Source organism: Oncorhynchus masou, chromosome 33 (genome assembly GCF_036934945.1).
Source record: "Oncorhynchus masou masou isolate Uvic2021 chromosome 33, UVic_Omas_1.1, whole genome shotgun sequence".
NCBI lineage: Eukaryota > Metazoa > Chordata > Actinopteri > Salmoniformes > Salmonidae > Oncorhynchus > Oncorhynchus masou.
The window spans coordinates 27,193,773-27,206,601 of NC_088244.1; the positions used below are offsets into that span (position 1 = coordinate 27,193,773).

A 12,829-nucleotide genomic window follows, 5' to 3' on the forward strand; every position below is an offset into this window, starting at 1 on the left:
GTGTATGATTGAGCGGGATAAGGCAAAAGGAATAGCAAGTAAGTCTGGCTGCACAACTGATTAGCAAACGTACAACAAATTGAGAACTCATGTGACTAAACTGAATAAAAAGAAGAAACTACACTATGAAACAAGTATAAATGCCAAAGAATGTGAGTAAAAAGCTTTGGAGCACCTTAAATTACATTTTGGGCAAAAAGGCAAACTTAGCTTCATCATTTATTGAATCAGATGGCTCACTCATCACAAAACCGAATGATAATGCCAATTACTTTAATTATTTTTTCATTGGCAACATTAGCAAACTTAGGCATGACATGACAGCAACAATTGCTGACACTACACATCCAAGTATAACTGATCAAATTATGAAAGACAAGCATTGTCATTTTTTATTCCATAAAGTGAGTGTGGAAGAAGTGAAAATATTATTGTTGTCTATCGACAATGACAAGCCACTGGGGTCTGACAACTTGGATGGAAAATTACTGAAGATAATAGCGGACGATATTGCCACATCTTCTATGTAAGCCTACTAGAAAGTGTGTACCCTCAGGCCTGGAGGGAAGCTAAAGTAAGTCTGCTACCAAAGTATAGTAAAGCCCCCTTTACTGGCTCAAATAGCCAACCAATCAACCTATTACCAACCCTTAGTAAACTTTGGAAAAAATAGTGTTTGACCATTTTACTGTAAACAAATTGACAAAAGACTTTCTGCATGCTCATAGGGAAGGACATTCAACAAGCTCAACAACATTATCGATCATAGTCTGATGATGGAAAAACGTATGTGTTATGGCTTGACACCTCCTGCTATATTATGGATAAACAGGTACCTGTTCAACAGAACACAGAGGGTGTTCTTTAATGGAGGTCTCTCCAACATAATCCAGGTGGAATCAGGAATTCCCTAAGGCAGCTGTCGTGGCCCCTTCATTTTTTCTGTCTTTACTAATGACTTGAGAAAATCCAGTGTGGCTATGTATGGGGATGACTCAACACTGTACACTTAACAAAGAGCTGCAGTCAGTTTCAGAATGGGTGGCAAAGAATAAATGAGTCCTAAATATTTCAACAACTAAGAATCATTGTATTTGGGACAAATCATTCACTAAACCCTAAACCTCAATCTTGTAATAAATAATGTGGAAATTGAGCAAGTTGAGACGACTAAACTGTTTGGAGTAACCCTGGATTGTACACTGTCATGGTCAACACATATTGATACAACAATAGCTAAGATGGGGAGAAGTCTGTCCATAATAAAGTGTTGCTCTAGCTTTTTAACAACAAGGCAGGTCCTACAGGCCCTAGTTTTGTCGCACCTGGACTACTGTTCAGTTGTGTGGTCAGGTGCCACAAAGAGGGACCTTGGAAAATTACAATTGGCTCAGGACAGGGCAGCACAGCGGGCCCTTAAATGTACACGAAGAGGTAACATGAATAATATATATGTACAGTAAGTCTCTCATAGCTCAAAGTGGAGGAGAGACTGACTTCATCATTACTTGTTTTTGTAAGAAGTGGCGACATGCAGAAAGCACCGAGGTGTCTGTTTAAACTACTAGCACACAGCTTGGACGCCCATGCACACCCCACAAGACATACCACCAAAGGTCTCTTCACAATCCTCGAGTCAAGAACAGACTATGGGAGGCACACAGTACTATATAGAGCCATGGCTACATGGAACTCTATTTCACACCAGGTAACTGATGCAAGCAATACAATCGGATTTTAATAACTGTTGATGCACCTTATGGAAAAGCGGGGACTGTGAAGAGACACACACAGACACAGACACACATACACATGATAAGTCACGCATTCTACACCCACGTACACATGGATGTTCTTTGTAAATATGTGGTGGTGGAGTGGTGACCTGAGGGAACACACTAAATGTTTTGGGAAAAGTGTTATGAAATGTCATGTCATGTAATATTTTAAACTGTTTAACTGTCTTATGGTTGCTGGACCCCAGGGTGTTCCTTAATAAACACAAATACAAATATAAATCATAATTTGAATATGTTGGTAACCTGTTGTATAAAAGTGATAATGCCGAGAAGCCAGTGTTTGGAGGAAATATTGGCACAGGCATTGTTAGGCGTACAAGAAGTAAACTCTCACTGCTTCACGACAACACTAACCCTGGACATAGATTATGGTTGGTTGCTGTCATTTATTACATCAACAACCTTAATCACAAAATGGCAGACGTCATGCTGTGCCACATTGAGAAACATAATCTGGGACTATTATCTCTGTACGGGTCTCGTTGTAAACATGTTAATTGTCAGGAACACCACCTGCACACAAACTAAGTCCATTACCAACCATGATAACACTTCATTTTAAGGGATCCTAATTACAGTGTAATTACATATGTAATTACACTGTAAAAAAGTATTGTAATTAATTGTAATAATTCATAGTTACACTGTAATCACAAAATGTAACTGGTGGTAATTGCAGTCTGCAATTACAGGGGTGGTACAACGCATTGTGTTTTAGATAATTAGTTGGTCAGGCCAGGGTGTGACATGGGTTTATGTTATTGTGTTGTCGTATTAGGGTTTTTGTAGGCATTGGGATTGTGGTTGATTAGGGGTGTGTTTAGTTTAGGTTTGTCTGCCTGAGGCGGTTCTCAATCAGAGTCAGGTGATTCTTGTTGTCTCTGATAGGGAACCGTATTTAGGTAGCCTGGGTTTCACTGTGTATTTCGTGGGTGATTGTTCCTGTCTCTGCGTTAGTGTTCACCAGACAGGCTGTATAGGTTTTTCACGTTCCGTTATTTTTTTTTTGTATTTATAAGTTATTTCATGTATCGTTATTTGTTTCATTAAAAAACATGAGTAACCAACACGCTGCATTTCGGTCCGACTCTCTTTCGACAAACGAAGAACGCCGTTACACGCATACTTGTCACAAATGTTGGAATTGGAATTTGACTGGAATTAAAATGGAATTGACCTGCTTATACTGTTCATATTAGTAATTGAATGATCAGAAAGTGCAACAATGTTGCAGTGCAAAGCCATGCTGCATGCATAGAGTCCTATGAACCATACTGTAGTATAGGCACTCACAGATATTTAGACTTCTATAAATTAGCCAACTGAAAACCTACCACCTCAAATCAAATCAAATGTATTTATATAGCCCTTCTTACATCAGCTGATATCTCAACGTGCTGTACAGAAACCCAGCCTACAACCCCAAACAGCAAGCAATGCAGGTGTAGAAGCACGGTGGCTAGGAAAAACTCCCTAGAAAGGCCAGAACCTAGGAAGAAACCTAGAGAGGAACCAGGCTATGAGGGGAGGCCAGTCCTCTTCTGGCTGTGCTAGGTGGAGATTATAACAGAACATGGCCAAGATGTTCAAATGTTCATAAATGACCAGCAGGGTCAAATAATAATTATCACAGTAGTTGTCAAGGGTGCAACAGGTCAGCACTTCAGGAGTAAATGTCAGTTGGCTTTTCATAGCCGATCATTGAGAGTGTCTCTACCACTCCTGCTGTCTCTAGAGAGTTGAACACAGCAGGTCTGGGACAGGTAGCACGCCTGGTGAACAGGTCAGGGTTCCATAGCCGCAGGCAGAACAGTTGAAACTGGAGCAGCAGCATGGCCAGGTAGACTTGGGACAGCAAGGAGTCATCATGCCAGGTAGTCCTGAGGCATGGTCCTAGGAGAGAGAGAGAGAGAGAGAGAGAGAGAGAGAGAGAGAGAGAGAGAGAGAAATAAAGACAACTAGAGAGAGCATACTTAAATTCACACAGGATACCGGATAAGATAGGAGAAATACTCCAGATATAACAGACTAACCCTAGCCCCCGACACATAAACTACTGCAGCATAAATACTGGAGGCTGAGACAGGGGGGGTCAGAAAACCTCATTGACACAACACTGCAATAAAGGGTTCTGGAGTCTGATGCCCAGGTCCAATGGCAAAAACGGGTTCACAAAACTTTCACGTAAAAAAACCGTTGCATTGTTCAATCATTTAATATATTGTATTTGACAATTTTTTTAGAAAGTATTCAGATCCTTTGCTACGAGACTCGAAATTGAGCTCGGGTGCATCCTGTTCTCATTGATCATTCTTGAGAAGTTTCTACAACTCCATTGGAGTCCACTAAATTCAATTGATTGGACATGATTTGGAAAGGCACACGTGTCTATATAAGGCCCAACAGTCAAGGGGTCTGAATGCTTTCCGAATGCACTGTATGTGACCGACCTGCTCGATTTGGTCCAATGTTGCAAAATTAGAAATTGTGTTTTTTTACATTCGAAAAAAGTAGAGACTCGGAACTAGAAAATGGCATATCATACACGGCAGTTGAGAAACAATGGGAAAGTTATTTTGCTTGAAACATTGATAAACTTGAAACCCCACTTTTGAGAAATCGGCCCTTGAATTGTTTGGTACACCTACTGGAGAGCTTTTCTACACCCACTCAACATCGTTCAGCATTATTCACACCCTCTTAAGCTTTAGCCCCATCCATCTCTTTAAGGACGTGTGACACATATGCACTTTCCTGAAACGAGTCACATATGAACTTAAAATGGTCATGGACAAACGTTTATTCCATCATGTGACGTTCTAAGGGTTTCCCTGTTGAGGGACATTCTCACTTTAGGATGGGATGCATTGGTGCAATTATTTATCCCAGAAATAAAGACATCATTTCAAGATCTACCTATCTGCACAACACGCTTGAAATAATGATGACCTTGAACATGCCCACATGTGTTGACAGTGACATCATGTAACAGTGCGCAAAGAATGGGGTCAAGAAGAAGGTCAGTGGGCAAAATCCAGACATGACAGATTGCCACAAAAGAAACAAAGTCAAAACAGGAGAGAGAAAGTACGTTTTCTATGCAATTTATTTAGCTTTTTTGGACAATCTTGCATAGGTGGACGATCTAGCATCTGCTGTATGATCTAGCATAGGTAGCTAGCTAGTATTTGCTAGCTAGCTAGCCTAGTGTTGGCTTGCTAACTGTAGATAGCAAACGTAAACTGGCATGTTTGCTAGGCCTACCAACTAGGCTAGCTAGCTAGTTACCATCTACAGAATAGATTTTCCATACAATCTAGATTTTTGGGGGGATTAGCTAGCACGCTAGCTAGATAGTTTTCTAACCTTGATTATCCATCTAGCTAATGCTGGCAAATATGCTATGATCGCTACTCGCTAGCTAACTAGCAAGCTATTTAACATTAACTGTGCTCAATGGTCTTATCTTCCCTGAACCTTGTTCTCAGGGCATGTTGTTGTTACACCTCTGTAATTACAGACTGCAATTACCACCAGTTACATGCTGTTATGACTATGTTATAACTATGTAACTATGCGTTATTACAAATAACTACAGTACTTGTTACAGTGTAATTACACATGTAAATAGGCTGCAATGAGGAGCAGTCTAAGTGTTACCACAGTTGGCATGTGAGTAAAGGCATGGCGTATTAAAAAAATCCCAGCAAGTGTGATGGAAACAGGAAGCGTCGGTACAATTTTATAAATGTTGACAGACAATTTGTTCGTTCAAAATGGTCGGATATTTTGGGTAAATTTGCAGTCACGCAACGCTTTGTTCTGTGGTCCTCCCACTGCGACTTGGAAAAGCATGCACAGTTTTGGCTACAGGGTTGTGAAAGTGCACGTGATGAGCTTGATGCATCTTTCCAATAAATATAAAGGATCTTATTTTGTATGCTAGTGACATGATGATCGGTGTTTAGCTGCCAATTAACAAATACAAATGATCTTGCTCTTATCCATCTCATCATATAACCTACCCTGTCCAGTGTCCACCTCATCAGTGAATTGTTGTCTAGAGAGCATGCGAGAAAACCAGATTGTGCAAGTTTGCCATTTATCGCAACAGTTAGGTGTCGTTGCTAATGGTCTCTGATCACTGTCCTTTTGCATGTATTAGACATGCCAAACAAATGAACACTGATTCTCCTTTAACAAGCTTTTCTTCATGATATGTATTACCCTGACTTCTCCTCTATCAGTTACATGCCTGACCCTGAATTAGCTCGAGAATTGTTTTCATCTATTTTTATCTCTGGCAGACAAACATGCCCCCTTTAAATGGCCTAGAGTAAAAATGGAACAAATCCTTGCTTCTCTACAGAACTTTCACATCTTTTTATGATGAGAAATCAGGCCTGGATGAAGGCTAGACAAACTGACTCTGTAGCTGATTAGTTTTTCAGGTAATTGAGAAATAGATACCCTTCCTCAGTCAACAAAGCTATATCTCAGACTCTGCTGCTGATCGGTCAAAATGTTGGAAAACAGTTAAGGCACTGAAGCATGGAAATTCCTCTCCTTCCCTGCCTAAGCAAGTTGTGTAAGACTCTGGGATTATTACTGGGAAAAAATAGATAAGTGATGCTTTTAATCAGCATTTTATCTCGCAGGCTTTTTATATAAAAGAAATTGTGGTTCAACTGACCCTGGTCAGCCAGTCAACTGCCTGTCCCTCCCTAATTGGCTCGATGGAAGTTCTGTCAATTTTTACAGAATTTTAGTTTTCATTTCAACAACTTTCTACTTGTGATGTGCTAGACTCCTTGCAAATCCACTGGGGTAGGTTTGATTGATCCTTTGTTGCTTCAGCTTTCTGATCCTCTGATTGCAGAATCTTGAACACATTACAATTATTTCTGGTACCATCCCAGGGTCTGGAAGTCGACCCATGCTGTATACTTCCCCTTTGGAAAGGTGGTGACCAGTGTAACCTAAATAATTAATTAATTTCCAAACTCTCTTGCCTAGCAAAAACGAATCCTTGGTAAATACTCAATTTAGATCCTTTTTAACGATGACATGTATGCACACCAGTCAGGTTTCAGACCAGGTGATAGCACCACCTCTGCTACTTATTTGTTTTTTAATTATGTTCTGAATTGTTTGAATAAACATTGTGCGGACCTTTTTATTGACCTGTCTAAAGCTTTCGACATTGTGGATCACTCATTACTTTTTCAGACGCTTTCATCATTTGGCTTGGACCAGGCTGCATGTAGCTGTTTTGGAAATTATTAAGTACAGAACACAGTGTGTATTTACTGATGGTGTTAAATCAGGTTTTCTGGACGTAACAAAGGGTGTCCCACGGGGATCGATTCTTGGTCCGTTTCTTTTCACTATTTACATGGACAATATTGGTCTATCTGTAAAAAAAAAAAACGATGCTATTGATGCTATTTCCCCCACAGATAACCCGTCTCTGTCAGAGCTTCAATCTACCTTTATTGCCCTGCAGACAGCCTTTGTTGAACTGAAATTGACACATAATGCAGGTATCTGGATTGAGATAAAGCTATCTTTCAAAAAGCATATTGATGACTTAGTTAAGAAATTAAGAATGAATAGGTTTATTCTATAGGAACAGGTCCTGTCTTTCATTAAATAGCAGAAAATTAATATTTCAGTCAACATTTATTCTGGTTATTTACTATGGTGATATTGTCTATATGAATGCTGCTTCCCCTGAACTGAAGCCACAGGACACAGTTTATCACAGCGCATTGCGTTTTATTAAGGGCGATAGGTTCAGTACACGTCATTGCGTTTTATTAAGGGCGATAGGTTCAGTACACGTCATTGCGTTTTATTACGGGCGATAGGTTTAGTACACGTCATTGCATTTTATTACGGGCAATAGGTTCAGTACACGTCATTGAGTTTTATTACGGGCGATAGGTTCAGTACACGTCATTGTGTTTTATTACGGGCAATAGGTTCAGTACACGTCATTGCATTTTATTACGGGCAATAGGTTCAGTACACGTCATTGCATTTTATTACGGGCAATAGGTTTAGTACACGTCATTGCATTTTATTACGGGCAATAGGTTCAGTACACGTCATTGCATTTTATTACGGGCAATAGGTTTAGTACACGTCATTGCATTTTATTACGGGCAATAGGTTCAGTACACGTCATTGCATTTTATTACGGGCAATAGGTTTAGTACACGTCATTGAGTTTTATTACAGGCGATAGGTTTAGTACACGTCATTGCATTTTGTATTAGAATGTGGCTGGCCCTCCTTAAAGTCTCGTAGATCGATGCATTGCGATCTTTTTGTCTTTCTTGAGTAAACTTGTGCCACCCTTTACCTCCTTCTTAACCTATACTGTAGATGTACGGGCTACCGGACCCAGGCTCAAGGATGGCTAACTCTGGAGAGCCCTTCGATCTCCACTGAGTTGGGTAGATTTGCTTTTAGTTTTTTGTACCTTACATGTGGAATGATCTACAATGCACTTTAAAATGAGAGGGAGGAATTTAAGCCTTCTAGGGCATTTCAAACGTTTTTTAGGATACTTTTTTTACTGAAGAATGTGTCTGCTTTTTATGATTGTGTTTTGCTTTTTGTGCATTGTTGTATATAATAACATGTGTTTTAATATGTAAATGAATGTGTAGTTTAATGTGTTTATTGATTTGAATGTGTATTGTGGTGCTATACAGGGCTCATCTGGAAAAGAGTCCTTGGTCTCAGCATTGACTCCCTGTCAAAATAAATATTCAGATATTTATTATCTGTAGAGTGGAAAATGCAATAGAAACAATAAAAGTAAATGTTTTTTATTCGGTACATGAAATCTTAAGCCCAAACGCACAGCTTTTTATCCACAACAATGTCAGCCTGGTGGAAATACTCTTCTGGTGGAGAAAGTGTGCTTCCACCAGACTGACTGTTGTGGATAAAAAGCTGTGCGCTAACACATACCTTTTCATGAACCAAATGAAAGACCTTTACGTGAAAATCTGTCACAAATTAGATGGAAATCTTGCTACAGAGAAAGTCATTTTTTAAAGAAAGCATAAAGTGTTTATTCATATTATTACAAACTCTTGCATATTTATTTAAGCAATGTTAGACCTGTGCCTTTCATTCAGACACCTGGGATGAAAGCGCTATGATGAAATTGTCACCCCACATTAGATCCCACACCGTGTGTGTAGCTCTCGCTGTGGTATAGCGCAAAGTCAAGCCGCAGGGGAGAGAGTGAGAGTAAGAGGGAGTAGGTGATATTGATCATAATAAGCATGGCAAATGACCTCCCAATTATTTTTTAGAAGGGAGCCATATGACTTGGGAGGAAGCAGGCCTTTCCATGAATGAGCAATGAGTGGGGCTCTGTGAGCACGTCCACAACCAGCGGCACTCTGGTGTCCAGGGCCCCCCGACATACTGAGTGATTGAATTGTATTTCAGATGGAGCAATCCTCGACATCTTTAACTTAAAAGCAGAGCGCCATAAAACAAAACAAATTCCAACACGCGGAGCCCTCGTGTTTAATGTAATTTAATATCCTTATGCAGGCCAAAATGTTGTATTCCCGAGTGACCATGAGGCATGTCTGATTGACAGTGATCAAGAAAGTAGGGGTGTTAACCCCAATGTCATTGTCAATCTGCATATCCGTTATATCGCAACTGTGTAATTTTCCCACTGATGTATCGGCTAAATGATTCCTCCTCTCCTAGTTGAAATGGTGTGGTTGAAGATCAAGACGTTAAATGTATGAATACTTTGGGGTCTACATGAAACGCACAACATTAATATCTCGTCACTTAAGCAAGAAAACACCATGTGCACATTGATTAAAGCACACAATAAGAGCATACAATACACTAGTGTTGGCATTCCATGTTTGTCATAATATACTGGTAACGGTGGCCATGAAATGTCATGGTCTCTTCTGAAAGTCCCAAAGGTATATAATGAAAACTGTACATCAAGACAGAACATAACCAAAGGCGATTGTTGTTTCAGGAGCAGAAGAATTGCCTTCCCGAAGTATGTCTTGTACTTTACTGTACCTTATTGTATTGGTAGTGGGCTTGTTTTTGCTTCCACAGTCGCATGAAAGCAGAGCTACTTCTTTTTGTCTTGCATGTGACAGGCTTTTTCTCACATTCTGATGCCTCAAGCTCACCCTCTCTGTTAATTCCAGCAGGCCTTAAATAGGTTTCAAACCTCTCCTCCAGGGTGCGCTCTCCACCTCCCTGTCCCACCCTTTCTTTTTAACACATTATTCTGATGAGCGACGGAAGATATCTAAAAACCTGACAGATTTGGACAGACTGAGTTTAATTGCAGTTTACTATATCCGTCTATCCGTCAGCACAGGCTAAAAAGGCGTCCTCTTAAGGGCATGGAGTGACTCGTGAAGTCAAGGAACAACTGGCAACCTGTACATTTGAAAGCCATATTTTTCAGAATTCCTAAACTGTTGCCATAGCAATGCTTTTTATAGCCTGTGTCGAAACTCATTAAGATGCTTGAGTGGTGAATTTGGGGAATTGAAATATATTCAGTTTTTTTTTGTTACATTTTTTGTAGTCTAAAAACACATTATATCTTGGTTGGTGAGGAACTCAAGTAGGCATTTGAGAAATGTATGTGTGAATGTGAAATGTGTGCGTGTTTGAGTAGTGCTGACTGTGTGAGGTCACACTGCCATTTTAGATCCTCAGGTCATTAAATGTAAATGAGTGCTCCACAGAAGACATTTGGGAGAGGCCTGCATTTTGATTTCAATCATAAATTGTCAGAAGCAAACTACCTGTCAGGACAAGAATAGTATTTTTTCATCTTTGTCAACTATTTCCATACTGAGTAAGTGCATCTAAGACCAAGAAGAACTGCAACCCGGTTGCAGAAATGCCTTTGCTTTCCTGGGTCAGTGGTATTTATGGTGCTTCTTGAGTAGGTTGTGTTATGATGTGATGGGTTGTGAGTTCCCGTCCCTGTCGGAGAGAAATGTCCACTCTATCACGTTTCTGACTACGGCTTTACAATATGTATATTTCATCTATACCTCACCAAACTCTCATATCAAATATCTAAAGAAGAATCCAGTTTAGACTTTTTTAAATTGTAAACTTAAAAATGATTATAATACACATAACTAGGGAGAGAGCAGCACCTCAGTCCTGGTCAGCACAGTCATCATCCAGCTATAAGCTGCTATGCCAAAATGTAACTCCTTCTCTGTATCCTCACTTGAGCTCAAATCAAATACAGTTTGACAAGTTGTTGAATACTGCCAAGTATCAAGTCCCTGAATCATGTCAGCTTGAAAAGAGACTAACATCTCACTGAGTTTATTCACCATAATGTGTACGTGTATGTATTTGTCAATTTCCTCCACAGTGTGCATTTTGTTTTCACGCAATTATTGCCAGAAAAAAATAATCACGAATAATGCATGATGCCATCTTTAAAATTAACCCCTCTGTAACGGCGTTCTTCGTTTGTCGCAAGAAAGTCGGACCGAAATGCAGCGTGTAGGTTACTCATGTTTATTAGTGAAAACAAACAAACGAACTATACATGAATAACTAATAAATACAAAAACAACAAACGGAACGTGAAACCTATTACAGCCTGACTGGTGAAACTAACACAGAGACAGGAACAATCACCCACGAAATACAAAGCGAAACCCAGGCTACCTAAATACGGTTCCCAATCAGAGACAACGAGAATCACCTGACTCTGATTGAGAACCGCCTCAGGCAGCCAAACCTATGTAACACACACCCCTAATCAGCTACAATCCCAATAACTAAAAAACCCCACTAAGAATACAACAAACAATAAACCCATGTCACACCCTGGCCTGACTAACTAATTAACTAAAACACAAAATACTAAGACCAAGGCGTGACACCCTTAGTGCATGATTTGTACAGTTATATTTTTCCTTACCTCCCCATCCATAATACCCCCCTCTTTTATCCATTGCCTGTTTAAATGATTCAAACGGTTGCGATAATCAAATGGAATGGATCCCATGGTTTCTGTATCATCTCTAATTCCTCATGTTCATCGTCATCACACATCCGGCTGTCCTGAATTGTATCTGCGAGGCCTCCTCTCCAGAGTGTCTTTATAGCAGCCTTAAGGAGGACGCAGTGCTTCTGGACAAGAAAACACAGAGAGAGCAGGGGAACCAACTGATTCCTGCTGGCAGACAACGAGACTCAGGCAAGCAGGCAGCCACTAGAGGTTTGCCATATACTGTATGGGGGCTGCTGACGGGATTCCCCCCCTCCATCACAACCACCCCTCAGCATTGCCGCATTTTCTGCTTGCGTCAAATAAGCCAGCTTGAACTGCTTAATTATATTATGTAAGCCGTGAGATCAAGGAGCATATTGAGAGCTTCCTCTTAAGCGCATCAACGTGTGTGAGTCTGTGTGTATGTTTGTGTTGGGGGTGGTGGTGTAAAGAATGAGCAGTGGCCCTAGTTCTTGAGCACTTCATCTTATTATTTTCTTTCAACCGCCTCCAGACGGGGGCGTGCCAATCTCCCCTGATCAAACTCCCCTGATCTCTCCGAGAGAGAGCTTACTGGGGCTCAGTGTCTGCTCTGAGAGAGCGCCTCAGATGGAATGTTTACTATTTGATAACATGTCACATCAGGATCAAATTGTTGACAGGCACTTCCTACAGTTGTGTGAACAGGTTAGAATGGGAGTAAGCCTCAACAACCCATCGCAAGCATGCTTGACAAAACACGGACAGAAGATGCTTGCTGGCACCAGTTTTGCAGCTTAGAAGGAGGAAATGTGTTTTTGGGGGGCACATTGCAGAGGATAATGTGTTTTTTTTATAAAACCCTTCACGGTATGAGTAACATCCTTGAGTGGCTGACATGACACCCTGAATCATTTCGAAACTATTTTGTGGTTCCCAAGGGTAGACCAAAAAACTGGTGACGTGCTGAGTAAAATAAAAAAGAACGATTGACAACGTGTCG

At 40.4% G+C, this 12,829-nt stretch overlaps 1 long non-coding RNA gene across 1 annotated transcript; it reads right to left on the bottom strand.

The window, feature by feature from the left end:
* Window positions 1-202: 202 nt before the first annotated feature.
* On the bottom strand, window positions 203-12,197 carry LOC135527555 (uncharacterized). The gene is made up of 2 exons (XR_010453451.1): window positions 11,776-12,197; window positions 203-3,692 (listed from the first exon to the last, which is right to left on the bottom strand). It is a non-coding gene; the product is annotated as an uncharacterized LOC135527555 (long non-coding RNA).
* Window positions 12,198-12,829: the final 632 nt, after the last annotated feature.